This window comes from Silene latifolia, chromosome 9 (genome assembly GCF_048544455.1).
Source record: "Silene latifolia isolate original U9 population chromosome 9, ASM4854445v1, whole genome shotgun sequence".
NCBI lineage: Eukaryota > Viridiplantae > Streptophyta > Magnoliopsida > Caryophyllales > Caryophyllaceae > Silene > Silene latifolia.
The window spans coordinates 127,827,812-127,842,761 of record NC_133534.1 but is presented as its reverse complement, the minus strand read 5'-3'; the positions used below and the strand labels follow the sequence as shown (position 1 = coordinate 127,842,761).

At 40.9% G+C, this 14,950-nt stretch overlaps 1 non-coding gene across 1 annotated transcript; it reads left to right on the top strand.

Moving 5' to 3' along the window:
• The first annotated feature begins 11,183 nt into the window (after positions 1-11,183).
• LOC141603072 (small nucleolar RNA R71) lies at positions 11,184-11,290 on the top strand. The gene has a single exon (XR_012524970.1). It is a non-coding gene; the product is annotated as a small nucleolar RNA R71 (small nucleolar RNA).
• The last annotated feature ends 3,660 nt before the right edge of the window (positions 11,291-14,950 follow it).

Genomic DNA, 14,950 nt, shown 5'->3' with positions numbered 1-14,950 from the left:
CGCAAGTCACGAGGCCAAACGGGGAAAAGGCGACGGCAAGAATGGTGGCTATGCCACCGCAGTGAGCAATGGTTCCGTCTCCTTGACCCCCGGCTCAAGGTCTTGGGCGGTCAAGTAAGCTATGTTGAGGGTAAAAGGACCCTTGCAGTCAATGTTTAGGTAACCGCCCAGGATGGAGAGCTCGGTGTTGGTCATGTTGTTCGGCTCCTTTCGGCCGAAGATAGTGCTCCCCATCAGTCTAAGGAAAACACGGACAGGGGGTAGGTGGACCTGATGGAGCTTTCGCTCCCTGAAAGTGGTCTGGGCCAGACACCGCCAAAGCTGACGGTAGACCTTCCTCGGGGCAGCAGTCAAGCCCGTAGAGGAAAGGTCAAGTAACCTACCAAACTCCCCTAAGGTCCTCTGAAAAGTCCGGTTAAACAACCGAAAAGACACTGAAAGACTATCGGGGTCAGCCTCGTGTGCCCCGGGGGAGAAGGTAAAAGAGCAGAGAAACTCAAGGCTCAGCTCTAAAAAGGTACGGCCCCTCATAGTGATGAGTCCGGCCATCCCCGTGCCCCGTAGTAAAGTACAGACCGACTCGTAAATGCCGAGTCTCGTAAGCGCCGATTCCTCTAGAAATCGGGAAGGAACATGTACACAGCCTAGCAGGTTATAAAATTTCTTGCGATGTAAAGCGTTGACAAAATGTACCTGCGGATAGTCCGGTGAGGGTCGAGGAGTCGTCTCCTCGAACCGTAATGATGCAAGTAGAAGCGAGCGAAGCGGCGCGGCAAAGAGAGAAGTGCTAGGAGCGGAAGTAGAGGTAACAGGATCTGGCATAGCTCGAGATTGTCTACGACCCCGGCCTCTGGAACTCAAAGCAGAAGCTCGTGAAGCGATGGTGTGAGGAACCAGGGCGCTCAAGGCAACTGCGATCGGCTGTAGTCCGCCACAGTGTAAAAGCATGGGGGTGTGTAAAAGTAGGGGCTGCTATAGCCACCACTGAAGAGGAACTAGCAGCAGTGCTAGCTGTGGTGGTGACCGTAGAGGAAGTGGCAGCCTGAACTGAGCTAGCAGCTGAGCTAGCTGGAGTAAAAACCGTCCCTGCAGCTGAAACTAGGAACACTGGGGCTGCAGTGGTGACTAACGCGGAGGCAGTGGCAACAGCAGGGGCCACTGACTCACTCAAAGACGGACTGGAGGACGAACTCATAGATGGTAAAGAACTAGAATCCATCCTGCAAACAGGGGGTAAGGGGACATGATAAGAAACAGCGGCTAGTAGTAGCTTAATTAGCATGAAAGACCAGCAGAAACAACATGTGAAACCCCTACCAGTCGAAAAATTCGACTTTACAGCATAGAATTCCCAACAATCCTCAAAAATTCCGAAATTCAGCATGTAGAGAACGATAGGGGACGGGAGTAGCAGTTAACGACAGCATCGAGTAACAACAACTGAGGTTAATTAAAGCAGTGCAGCATATAAACCGTCTGACAGTCGAAAAATTCGACTTAAGCAACCCTAATCGCAGTTTCTGTGCAAAGGTTCAGAGTAAACATGTCTAAGCATCGACAGGGGTGCGATATCAGTCAACAATCAGCAGCAATATCGCAACAAAGATGCTAACTAGGCAAGTTTCAGCAGCAATAACCGAAGTGACAGTCGAAAAATTCGACTGTCCTGAACTCATATCACAAAAGAAATCATGTGAAACTCGAATTAAACATGCAACAGCAGTTAGGAAGGGGAATAGATCATTAAACAAGACAAGTAAGAGCAATCAAGGGCAATTAAAATCGAGAAAATTCGCCTAAATCAAAATTGCGAACCCTAATTCTAATTTTTCCTCATAAATTTCAAAATAAACGAAATTAAAATGCATAGAGGATGAAGGAATCACTTACTTGATGATAGAAATCCTACAATATGCAATTTATCTTCAAATAATCAAGCAAACAAGCGATTTTTCGAGCTAAAAACCGCAAACCCTAACCCGCGTTAAAACCCGTGTAAATGAGCACAAATTAAGGGGAAAATAAGGGGTTTTGGAAGATTAATTAGCAAGGAATAGATTGTAGGAGGCGGATTTGGGGATTGGGCAAGAAACTATGAGGATTTGGGGTTGATTTTGATCGCAAATAGGGTAGGTTAGACGAAAATAGGGGATGAATGAAGAAGAAGACAAAAAGAAAGAGTTTAAGGTAGAAAACTCCCTGACTCCTGTTCATTTCACTCGATCGAGTGGATTTAAACCACTCGATCGAGCACTTTTATGCTCCAGTTGCTCGATCGAGTAGAAATCTACTCGATCGAGAAGTTCCCCTTTTTGTTTTACTCGATCGACTGGAAGGAGTGCTCGATCGACCATATTTTCACTCGATCGAGTACAAAAAGTACTCGATCGAGGACTTTACTCGCGTAAGCTCTTGAATTTCGTCTTTTCTTCCTCGGAATGCGTAAAACTTCCCCAAACCTGCATAAAAACACGTGCAAAAATTTCCCAAAATACCAAATACGCATGAGAACAGTCTATAGTCTTACGTCTACGCTAAAAACTGTCTAAAACTAATTGTCCTAATTAAAAGTAATAAACAATTTCAACGAAAGATTCAAAAAAAAATATCTATTACAAAGTGTTACACGGGGCATTTCCCCGCTCAATTCCCAATGCAATTCAGTAGCCCCTCGGTGGGCTCCTGACTGGAGGACTGATGCGATCCCGCTAAGTGTTCACAAATTAAGATGTGGTCGTTGGTCACGGTCGAATCAAAACACAATTTATAGCTTAACAAGCAACTCTACAATTAGTAAAGAGGCAAGTAAAGGTCGGATCCCAAGGGACGGGAGTTGAAATGAGATTTCTATTGTAACTAGTGGTGTCTAAGGGGTGTCACAAATTGGGTTGATGTAGAAGGTTACTAAACTAGAATAACAATGAAAATAAACAAGCAAGATGAATTAAAGGGGTGTAAACAATTGATTAAAGGCACTAGGGTGTCATGGGGTCATAGGGGAATCATGGGATATGATCATACAAACATGTTCTCAAATTATAAGCAAGCAATTATTGTTGTGATGGATTGAGTTGGGTTATATCTTACAATCCTAGGAAAGTTTGGGTCCCGGAGCCGAATCGATTAGATTGTACAACACCTACAAGTCGACTTAATCTTCCCTACTCAACAACATGCATGGTCTAATGAGACTCGAGTTGGGTTATGTCTTACAAGTCTCATTGAAAAGATAGGAGATGATAGTAAATGCAAGGATTCATAGGCTTAGCATTTCATCAAATATAACATGTGCATGAGTTGAGATCAAAACAAGCAAGCAAATAAAACATGAAAGCATATTAATTTAAGCATGAATCATTCCCCATGTTGGTTTCCCCTAATCACCCATTAACTCTAGCTAAGAGACTACTCACTCATTATCATGTTGATCATGCTAGCAAGGTTGTCAATCATACCAACAATATGAAACATGATGAATAAATGAAAGTAATTAACAATAATTAAAAAGGGATTAAGAGATTATACCTACTAATGATTCCAATTATAAAGCAAGAATAATTGAAGTACTTGAATGCTAGATTGAGAGGTTGTCAATCTCCCAATAATAACCCAAATAATCTTCAATTACCCAAAATAAAGGATGAACAAAAGAGAGATTAAAGAACTAAAACTTGGATTAAAACTTGATTAATACTTGATTACAATATTGAAGAGAGATTTGATTGATATTAACTACACTAATTATTGATAAGAAGAACATGCTCCTCTAATTAGCCTAATGGGGTATTTATAGTGAAAATTAGGGAGGATGCATTAGGGTTAACTAAGGGCTAAACTAGTAATTACACTTTTTAAGTTGAGCAAGGAGGACCCGGTATTTTCTGAGAGAAGGGCTTCTCTTTTCGTAGCTTGAAGAAGACAATCCGTCTTTGTGAAGAAATCCGGGCGGAATAAGGTCGGGACGGACGGATTTGGGCGGTGGAATCCGAGCGGATTCTGGGGAATCCGGGCGGATTGTTGAGGGGAATCCGAGCGGATTACTCGCGTGGGGCGCTCGGATTGTGCGGACGGACGGATTGTTGACAATCCGCTCGGATTGTCGATCAAAGATAGTAACTTCTTCTTTTCTTCCCTTTTCTTCATAAATTCCTTGGGGATTTCCTTGGGGACTCAAGGATCTTTCCTCAACATTGCTCTTCTACTATGATATGTACAAAGGCCTTCTAATCTTGTCTCTCCTTGATGCTTGGTCATTGAATTCGATCAATTTAGTCTCGTTTTGCCATGAAAATGCAAGATTCTTACTCCTTTCCTACCAAGGGATCAAAATCTCAAAGAATATGCAAAACAAAGAACTAAAGATAAGAAATGACCCAAATAAGCACTAAAAAGCATGGAAACAAGGCTAATTCGGGGCTAAATATGCGCCAATTATGGTCACATCAAATATCCCCAAACCGAACCTTTGCTCGTCCCGAGTAAAGAGGTGACAAAGACTAGGACCAATACTAACCTATCCTAATAATATAGCCGATATGAGACAATTAGCGGGTCTCACTCCGCCCCTTCAACTCACAACAAGACAACCATGAGGTAGGATGCCTTCTTGCAAGGCAAGGTGGGTCTTGCCAAAATGGCGACACATCCAAACATTAAGCACACAAAAACACATAATGGATGCATCTACAAAAAGAATAGCCACTCCCTCATCAAGTGGCGGAAATTATCTATAAGGGAAGCAATTCAAGGGTACACAATCCTTCATAGATGCAATTTGTTCAAACTACTAAGCCTAGAAGGATACCGATAAATCACCTCCAAGTTGTGTCAAGCTAGGGTACCTTTGTCCTCAATCGTTAAATGCTTTTGTCAAGAGTAGACTCCCTATGGTGTTAGAAACACTGGAGGATCGCGGAATTCCCCCTCTTGCCTAGACAAGAAGAAGGGTCGTCCCCTCTCTACCATGCACAAAAATGGATAAGATGGATAAAGGGACCAATAGATATTTGAGTTTCATTTTGGGAGTTTGCTTTTGTTTTTGTTTTTCCCCCCAATTTCTTGTGGCATTTGACATTTGAGAACACTTTCTTTGCCATTTCTTTTTGATTTTTGGCATTTCAATACTTGACAACTTTTTTTTGCATTTCTTTTTGAACATTTTCAAAGTCACCCCAATTAGTAACGAGGGTGCCTTGTATTTGAAGCTTTAGGAGTTCTATTTTTGCTCCTCTTTTCACTTGATGCATTTTTGCAAACTTTCTTTCACTTTTCATTTCATTGAACTCAAATTGATTTCTTTTTGTGCCAATTCCCTTTTGTTGACAAAATGTATGGTAGAACATGGATGATGGATGTATGGGTGCATGGTTTCAAGGGTCACCTTGGAATAAACGGTAGCCAAGGAGTTATCACACCACAAGGTACTCTTGACTAGGCTTTAATCCATGGGTCAAAGGATACTAGCATGACACATCCTAGGGTGTTTTACAAGCATTCTAACAAGCAAAGTCTTAAGAACAAAAGGCATCTACTAGGGCCTATATACACTTGTCAAGCTTCCCAAGTAGACGGTTTCGCAAAATTTTTCTAACATGCAACTACATGCCATGATGCAACTAGCATATAAACATCCTAATGCATATGATTCTACCAACTAATATGACAAACAATCTAAATGCAAGTCCTAGATTCACATTGTTATACCGCATCAATCAAAATAAAGCCACATAGTCATTAACATAAAGAGGAAAAAGGAGATTGGAAAGATCATACCATGCGGTCTTCAATATCCTCATGTCTCGGATGTGGCGTAGTCAATCAATGTGAACAAGGATAAAACAAACACAATATATACAAGACAATATATACAAAGGAAATGAACTTGTTTTTGGGTTTTCAATTTTTTCAATTTTTATGATTTTTGAAATTTTTTAATTTTTATGGGTTTTTTGAATAAGAGTTAAATGTTAGAATTCCCATCCGCACACTAATATGGGCATTGTCCTCAATGGCCAAAATGATGGAAATTATGCAAAGATGATGCATGATTTCTATACTAAATACAATCTACACTAAGCTACACTACATTATGCATGGTTTTTGTTATGACGGAGAGGATAATTTAGATTACCTCCCGTTGCGTATGCATTAACTTCCCCAAACCAAGTAAGACACTATTGCTAATTTCCAAGGATGGGTATAGTTCATGCACACACTATGCTATGCAAGAAACTAATTTGTCATTTTGGATTTTACAAATGGGAACAATAAAATAAGAACACCTCAATGGTACCGAGGTGTGAGTCCTTTGATGTTGCTAGGACTAAACCAACAATGATCAAAATGAAATAAAATACAAAGAGATATAGACAAACCATGGGAGAGTAGGAGTCTCCAAGGCTTGCTAGTCTTCCATCATGCTATTATCATCATCACTTCCCTCATGAGAAGTGGTCACATTGCCACTTTCCTTGTCATTTGCTTCTTCACTTTCTTCCTCATCTTGCTCATCATCATCTTCACCATTTCTTTCTCCATCTTCACTTGTATCTTCCTCAATATTATCATCAACTTCTTCATCATTTCCAACAACCCCATTGTCTCCCACAACGACCCTAGATGCACCCGGAAATAAGACTTCTCTATCCGCCCAACTAGGCAAAGGACAAGATGGATCAATGAGTCCTTGCCTAGCTAAATGTAGGAGGGGTGGATATTGAGCCAAATAGGCATTTTTCCGATCTTCATAGGCTTGCTTGTGCATTGCTTGCATGAGAAGAGTCACATAGTCTTTCCCAACTTCAATTCCTTTCGGCTTGAACTCTTCATACTCAAAGGGGTAAGGTGGTATGACAATGGAAGAGGAGGGGGTTTCAAGATCACCCTTTTGTTGTTGAATGATATACTCGGCTTCTTCGGAAAGGGGAAGTAGATAATTGGTCCGGTGGACGCTTAGACGACAAATCTTCGAGGGCAAGGTGAACGATCTAGCTTCACTAGTTAGCCATCCATACTTAGTGTCAAGGGGGTTTTGAGCAACCCACTTGAACTTGTGAATCATAATATGCATATCAATAAGATGGCCACCTTCCTTTGCTTTGTACTTGTTATCCTTATTGATGTTAGGATCAAAGTGCTTAGCTAGGACCGTGACTAGGCCGCCCTTGACAATAACGGTTGTGCCCTTCTTCCCCCTATCAACATTAAGCCATCTATCTACCAAGAGCCTCAAAGAATTGTAAGGCTTGGTATGAATTCTTCCGATATTCAAAGCCGATTCAAGGAGAATAAAATCAAGTCTTGTGAAATGATTGGTGTCTTTCCTAGCAATTATGGTATTTCCCACAACCTTGTGCCATACTCTTATGCCCGGATGATGGACCAAAAGAGCACGACATGCATGAAAATCCTCAAATTTCTTCCCGGAGATTGCCTCCCAAAGAGGCTCGGGTCATACTTTCCATAATGCTTAAGATAACGCGATTCATCACTAAGACCCAAAATTTCACCTAATTCCGTAAAGGTAATGCGTCTACTAACATTAGCTAGACGAAACTCGAGATTTTCTCTATTCTCAACTTTGGTGACTTTCAAAGAACTTAAAAATTCCAAGACAAGGGAGGGGTATGTCAATTCCTTTGTTTCAAACAATTTCTTCAACCCCATGGCTTTGAAAAAGGCTTTTGTTTGTTCAAGAACACCCAATTTTTCCAAGGTATCTTCACATATGAATTTGGTGGATTGAATAGATTTCATAGCAAACTTGACAAAGGTATTTCTATGGGTATCGGAAATAAAAGTTACCTCCGGATAATGCAAAAGTTGATTAATTACCGGAGTAGAAGATGTTGATGGTCCCATAGAAGGTTGTTGTTGTTGCACTTCCAAGTTTGGTGTTGCCACCACCATAGCCAAAGCTTTCTTTGTTTGAAGAGCCTTTTGCCTTTGTGAGAGTGCCTTAGCCTTTGGTGCCTTTGTTGCACCCTTAGTCCTTGCCATTGATGAACTATCCAAGAAAAGAATGAAAAATCTTCAATTTGTAGTATGCCCAAATCGATTTGAAGGTGAAAGGCTTTGCCTTTATGAAAACAAAAATCGACTCAAAGGTTGAAGATTTTGTTCTTGGTTTTGAGTTTTGTTGAAGAAGGAGTGATTAATTTGTTGTTGGAAGGATGGTTTGATTTGTTTTTGTTGAATGTTGTTGAGGGTTTTTGTTTTTGTGATGGAGAGGATGAGGGTTTTGATGTTGTGGGTAGTGTTTATGAATGAATGAATGAATGAATGAAGGTGGGAGGGGTTTTAAAGAAACCGAGATTTTCAAAACTGCAGGGGTAATCCGTGCGGATTAGGCTCGATCCGTGCGGATTCTGCTTCTTCTACCTTTGCAAAAACTCGCCTAAAGACGGGCGGATTTGGTACAATCCGCTCGGATTTGCTGAACACGGGACGGGCGGATTTGCTCAAGGACGGACGGATTTCTGTCCAGAGAAATTTGCTTGTTTTCCTCAGCTGCAAAGACGGGCGTCTTTCTCACAAGACGGACGGATTCTTCAAGACGGGCGGATTTTCAGAAATCCGCTCGGATTCTTTAACAGTCAAGAAAATTTCAAAATTCAGCTCAGTTCAAGACGGGCGTCTTTTCTGCAGGACGCTCGGATTGCATAAGACGGGCGGATTCTTGGGAATCCGCTCGGATTCTTGGGAATCCGCTCGGATTCTTCCCCTATGTACACGGATTCAGTTCCACCCGTGCACAGCGCATTCCCTTTATCATTCTTCCATTCTTTCTTCAAGTCTTGTGTTCTTCATTGTGGGGGCACTACTAAGGCATGGATAGCCTAGGCAATTGCCATCCCCACACTAAGGTAAAGCACTACACATCAATTGAAATTGTTAGTCCCTCCCTCACTTCTCTCTTACATGACAATTATTTTGATCAAAGTAAATAAAAATCCAAAGATGACAAAAATGCAATACAAGAATTGAAATGTAAGTTAGGGAGTTAGAAATATTTACAAGTGGTGGTTTAGGGAGGACTCCACCAAACTCTCATTCTCGATGAGATGTCAAGGGGGCATGTTCAAGGTGTTGTTGATGTTGCTCAACACCTTGAAGAAGTAATCAAAAGCTTGTTCATTATTATGGTAGAGGTCCTCAATAGACCGTGGCCCTTGTTGTTGATCATGATCGATGGCATGTCCAATGTAGGGATTAAAAATCCCTTCAAATTCGTCGTCCCAAAGACCACAAACTTCATTGAGTTGATCATTGAAAATCTCTTGCTTAGATGGAGACAACTCTCCCAATTTCTTCTCTTGGCCAATGAGGCCATCCTCTTCTTCCTTGGTTGATTTTGATGAGCTTTGCAAGCTCTCCTTGTCATAATTCACTTGCTCTTTGAATGGAGCATCTTCAATTTTCTTCCTCCATTGGAGTTCCGATTTCTTCCTTTCATCTTTTCGGCTATAATGATCAATCATGAAACATGGCTCATGCAAACGAGGAGCTCTCATAGTCTTGTCAAGATTAAAAGTTATGCTTTCATCTCCCACTTCTAGAGTGAGCTCTCCATGTTTCACATCAATCACCGCACCGGCGGTGTGTAGGAAAGGTCTTCCTAGGATGATTGGAATGTTGGAATCTTCCTCCATATCAACAATGACAAAGTCCACCGGGATGAAAAACTTCCCAATTCGCACGGGGACATCTTCCCATATCCCTAACGGTGTCTTTGTCGATCTATCGGCCATTTGGAGTGTGATGTTGGTGCATTTAAGCTCTCCCATCCCCAACCTTTTACTTACCGAGTACGGCATGACACTCACACTAGCCCCTAGATCACATAAGGCTTTGTTTATCGTCGTGTCGCCAATGGTACACGGTATTGAGAAGCTTCCCGGATCCTTTAACTTTGGAGGTGAACTTCCTTGAAGTATTGCACTACTCACCTTAGTGAAGGCGATAGTCTCAAGTTTCCGGATCGACTTCTTCTTTGTGAGGATATCTTTCATGTACTTCGCATAGGCCGGAACGTGATTGATTAATTCCGTGAAAGGAATTGAGACTTATAAATTCTTCACAATTTCCATGAACTTCCCAAGTTGATCATCAAATTTGGGTTTGGCTTGACGACTTGGAAAAGGAAGTCTAATCACAATGGGCTCCTTCTCTTTGGCCTTGTCTTCATTTTTTTTGAACTTTCTTCTTTTGATGATTCTCCATCTTTGGAGTTTTGCACAATTTCTTCCTTTTCACTAGCTTCCACAACTTCATCCTCAACTTGCTTCTTCGGTGCTTCATACCTTGTACCACTTCTCAAGTGAATGGCACTAACCGTTTCATGTCTAGGGGGATTACTTTGAGGTGGTAATTGCCCCTTTTGTCTTTGTGAGCTCGAAGATGCTAGTTGAGTCAATTGTGTTTCCAACATCTTGGTGTGAGCTAGAATGTTGTTGATGGTGGTTTCCTTTGCTTGGCTATCTTTTTGCATTTGGGTGAAAAATTCTTGTTGATTCTTTTGCATTTGGAGGACCGCTTTTTGGACATCAAAACTTTGGTCATTTTGGTGATTGTATGGATTTTGATTTTGGTAACCTTGGTTTTGATTGTAAAAGGGTCTTTGATTTTGGTTTCTCATGGGTGGTGGAGTGTATGTTGTTTGAGGGTTTTGAACATTTTGGTTTTTGTATGAGAGATTTGGATGGAATTTGGTGTTTTCATTGTAAAAGTTGGAATAAGGGGTACCACTCTTGTGTGCTTGGAAAGCATTAACTTGTTCGGTTGTTCCCCTACACTCACTTGGGTCATGTCCCAAAGTTCCACAATTCTCACATATCCCACTTGGGATTGATGAGGATGCCGTCATGGCATTAACATGATGCTTCGATGATTTTGAGTTTTCCTCAAGTCTAGCCATAGCTTGTTCAAACTTCAAGTTGATTGTATCGATATGGGAGCTTAGTTGGGCACCTAATTGAGTAACGGCGTCCACTTCATACTTTCCTCCTCTAGTAGCCTTGCGAGGCCTACTATATTGTGAATTGTGGATTGCCATCTCTTCAATTTTGCTCCAAGTTTGGTTGTCATCAACCTCGGTGAACATCCCATTCGATCCCATATTGAGAATGTTCCTAGAATCTTCATATAAACCATTCCAAAATTGTTGCACCAAAAACCATTCGCTAAGTCCATGGTGAGGACATGAGCGACAAATACCTTTAAACCGCTCCCAAGCTTCATACAAAGACTCTTCATCCCTTTGCTTAAAACCCGTAATTTGAGCTCTTAGCATGTTGGTCTTTTCCGGTGGGTAGAATTTTTTGTAGAAAGCTAGAGCCAACTTCTTCCAAGAATCTATTCCAAGGGTGGCCTTATCAAGGCCCTTCAACCATTGCTTTGCGGTGCCGATTAAGGAAAAAGGAAATAAGACCCATCTAATTTGGTCTTGAGTCACGCCCGTTTGAGAGATTGCATCACAATAATCGCAAAAGGTTTCCATATGAGAATGAGGATCCTCACTAGGCATCCCCCCAAATTGGCTCCTCTCAACTAGTTGGATGAAGGCGGACTTGGCAATAAAATTTCCGGTGAGATGTTGCGGTGTAGGAGTACCATTTGGTAGATTCTCCTCGGTGGGTACAGAGTGTGACGAGAATTTTGGCATCGTAGGTGGATTTTGTGGGGTATTGTGTAATGGGTTTTCTTCTCCTTCTATTGCGAAAGGATTGACAAACTCACTAGTGGGTTGAACAACTTCACCAACACCTCTCAAATTCCTCCTAACAAGTCTCCTATTGTTCGTCAAGGTTCTTTCGATTTCATGGTCAAAAGGTAACAAATCACTTTGTAACCTTCTAGACATGCAAAATATCAAACAACTCGAAAACAATTAGAACAAACCTTGAGGAGTTTTACTTCCTCAAGGCGAAGAAAGACACAACTAATAACAATAAAAAGAAATCTAAATCAAACAAACACCGTCCCCGGCAACGACGCCATTTTTTGATGCGCCAACCGCTAAGTGTTCACAAATTAAGATGTGGTCGTTGGTCACGGTCGAATCAAAACACAATTTATAGCTTAACAAGCAACTCTACAATTAGTAAAGAGGCAAGTAAAGGTCGGATCCCAAGGGACGGGAGTTGAAATGAGATTTCTATTGTAACTAGTGGTGTCTAAGGGGTGTCACAAATTGGGTTGATGTAGAAGGTTACTAAACTAGAATAACAATGAAAATAAACAAGCAAGATGAATTAAAGGGGTGTAAACAATTGATTAAAGGCATTAGGGTGTCATGGGGTCATAGGGGAATCATGGGATATGATCATACAAACATGTTCTCAAATTATAAGCAAGCAATTATTGTTGTGATGGATTGAGTTGGGTTATATCTTACAATCCTAGGAAAGTTTGGGTCCCGGAGCCGAATCGATTAGATTGTACAACACCTACAAGTCGACTTAATCTTCCCTACTCAACAACATGCATGGTCTAATGAGACTCGAGTTGGGTTATGTCTTACAAGTCTCATTGAAAAGATAGGAGATGATAGTAAATGCAAGGATTCATAGGCTTAGCATTTCATCAAATATAACATGTGCATGAGTTGAGATCAAAACAAGCAAGCAAATAAAACATGAAAGCATATTAATTTAAGCATGAATCATTCCCTATGTTGGTTTCCCCTAATCACCCATTAACCCTAGCTAAGAGACTACTCACTCATTATCATGTTGATCATGCTAGCAAGGTTGTCAATCATACCAACAATATGAAACATGATGAATAAATGAAAGTAATTAACAATAATTAAAAAGGGATTAAGAGATTATACCTACTAATGATTCCAATTATAAAGCAAGAATAATTGAAGTACTTGAATGCTAGATTGAGAGGTTGTCAATCTCCCAATAATAACCCAAATAATCTTCAATTACCCAAAATAAAGGATGAACAAAAGAGAGATTAAAGAACTAAAACTTGGATTAAAACTTGATTAATACTTGATTACAATATTGAAGAGAGATTTGATTGATATTAACTACACTAATTATTGATAAGAAGAACATGCTCCTCTAATTAGCCTAATGGGGTATTTATAGTGAAAATTAGGGAGGATGCATTAGGGTTAACTAAGGGCTAAACTAGTAATTACACTTTTTAAGTTGAGCAAGGAGGACCCGGTATTTTCTGAGAGAAGGGCTTCTCTTTTCGTAGCTTGAAGAAGACAATCCGTCTTTGAAGAAATCCGGCGGAATAAGGTCGGGACGGACGGATTTGGGCGGTGGAATCCGAGCGGATTCTGGGGAATCCGGGCGGATTGTTGAGGGGAATCCGAGCGGATTCTCGCGTGGGACGCTCGGATTGCGGGGACGGACGGATTGTTGACAATCCGCTCGGATTGTCGATCAAAGATAGTAACTTCTTCTTTTCTTCCCTTTTCTTCATAAATTCCTTGGGGATTTCCTTGGGGACTCAAGGATCTTTCCTCAACATTGCTCTTCTACTATGATATGTACAAAGGCCTTCTAATCTTGTCTCTCCTTGATGCTTGGTCATTGAATTCGATCAATTTAGTCTCGTTTTGCCATGAAAATGCAAGATTCTTACTCCTTTCCTACCAAGGGATCCAAATCTCAAAGAATATGCAAAACAAAGAACTAAAGATAAGAAATGACCCAAATAAGCACTAAAAAGCATGGAAACAAGGCTAATTCGGGGGCTAAATATGCGCCAATTATGGTCACATCAAATATCCCCAAACCGAACCTTTGCTCGTCCCGAGTAAAGAGGTGACAAATACTAGGACCAATACTAACCTATCCTAATAATATAGCCGATATGAGACAATTAGCGGGTCTCACTCCGCCCCTTCAACTCACAACAAGACAACCATGAGGTAGGATGCCTTCTTGCAAGGCAAGGTGGGTCTTGCCAAAATGGCGACACATCCAAACATTAAGCACACAAAAACACATAATGGATGCATCTACAAAAAGAATAGCCACTCCCTCATCAAGTGGCGGAAATTATCTATAAGGGAAGCAATTCAAGGGTACACAATCCTTCATAGATGCAATTTGTTCAAACTACTAAGCCTAGAAGGATACCGATAAATCACCTCCAAGTTGTGTCAAGCTAGGGTACCTTTGTCCTCAATCGTTAAATGCTTTTGTCAAGAGTAGATTCTCTATGGTGTTAGAAACACTGGAGGATCGCGGAATTCCCCCTCTTGCCTAGACAAGAAGAAGGGTCGTCCCCTCTCTACCATGCACAAAAATGGATAAGATGGATAAAGGGACCAATAGATATTTGAGTTTCATTTTGGGAGTTTGCTTTTGTTTTTGTTTTTCCCCCCAATTTCTTGTGGCATTTGACATTTGAGAACACTTTCTTTGCCATTTCTTTTTGATTTTTGGCATTTCAATACTTGACAACTTTTTTTTGCATTTCTTTTTGAACATTTTCAAAGTCACCCCAATTAGTAACGAGGGTGCCTTGTATTTGAAGCTTTAGGAGTTCTATTTTTGCTCCTCTTTTCACTTGATGCATTTTTGCAAACTTTCTTTCACTTTTCATTTCATTGAACTCAAATTGATTTCTTTTTGTGCCAATTCCCTTTTGTTGACAAAATGTATGGTAGAACATGGATGATGGATGTATGGGTGCATGGTTTCAAGGGTCACCTTGGAATAAACGGTAGCCAAGGAGTTATCACACCACAAGGTACTCTTGACTAGGCTTTAATCCATGGGTCAAAGGATACTAGCATGACACATCCTAGGGTGTTTTACAAGCATTCTAACAAGCAAAGTCTTAAGAACAAAAGGCATCTACTAGGGCCTATATACACTTGTCAAGCTTCCCAAGTAGACGGTTTCGCAAAATTTTTCTAACATGCAACTACATGCCATGATGCAACTAGCATATAAACATCCTAATGCATATGATT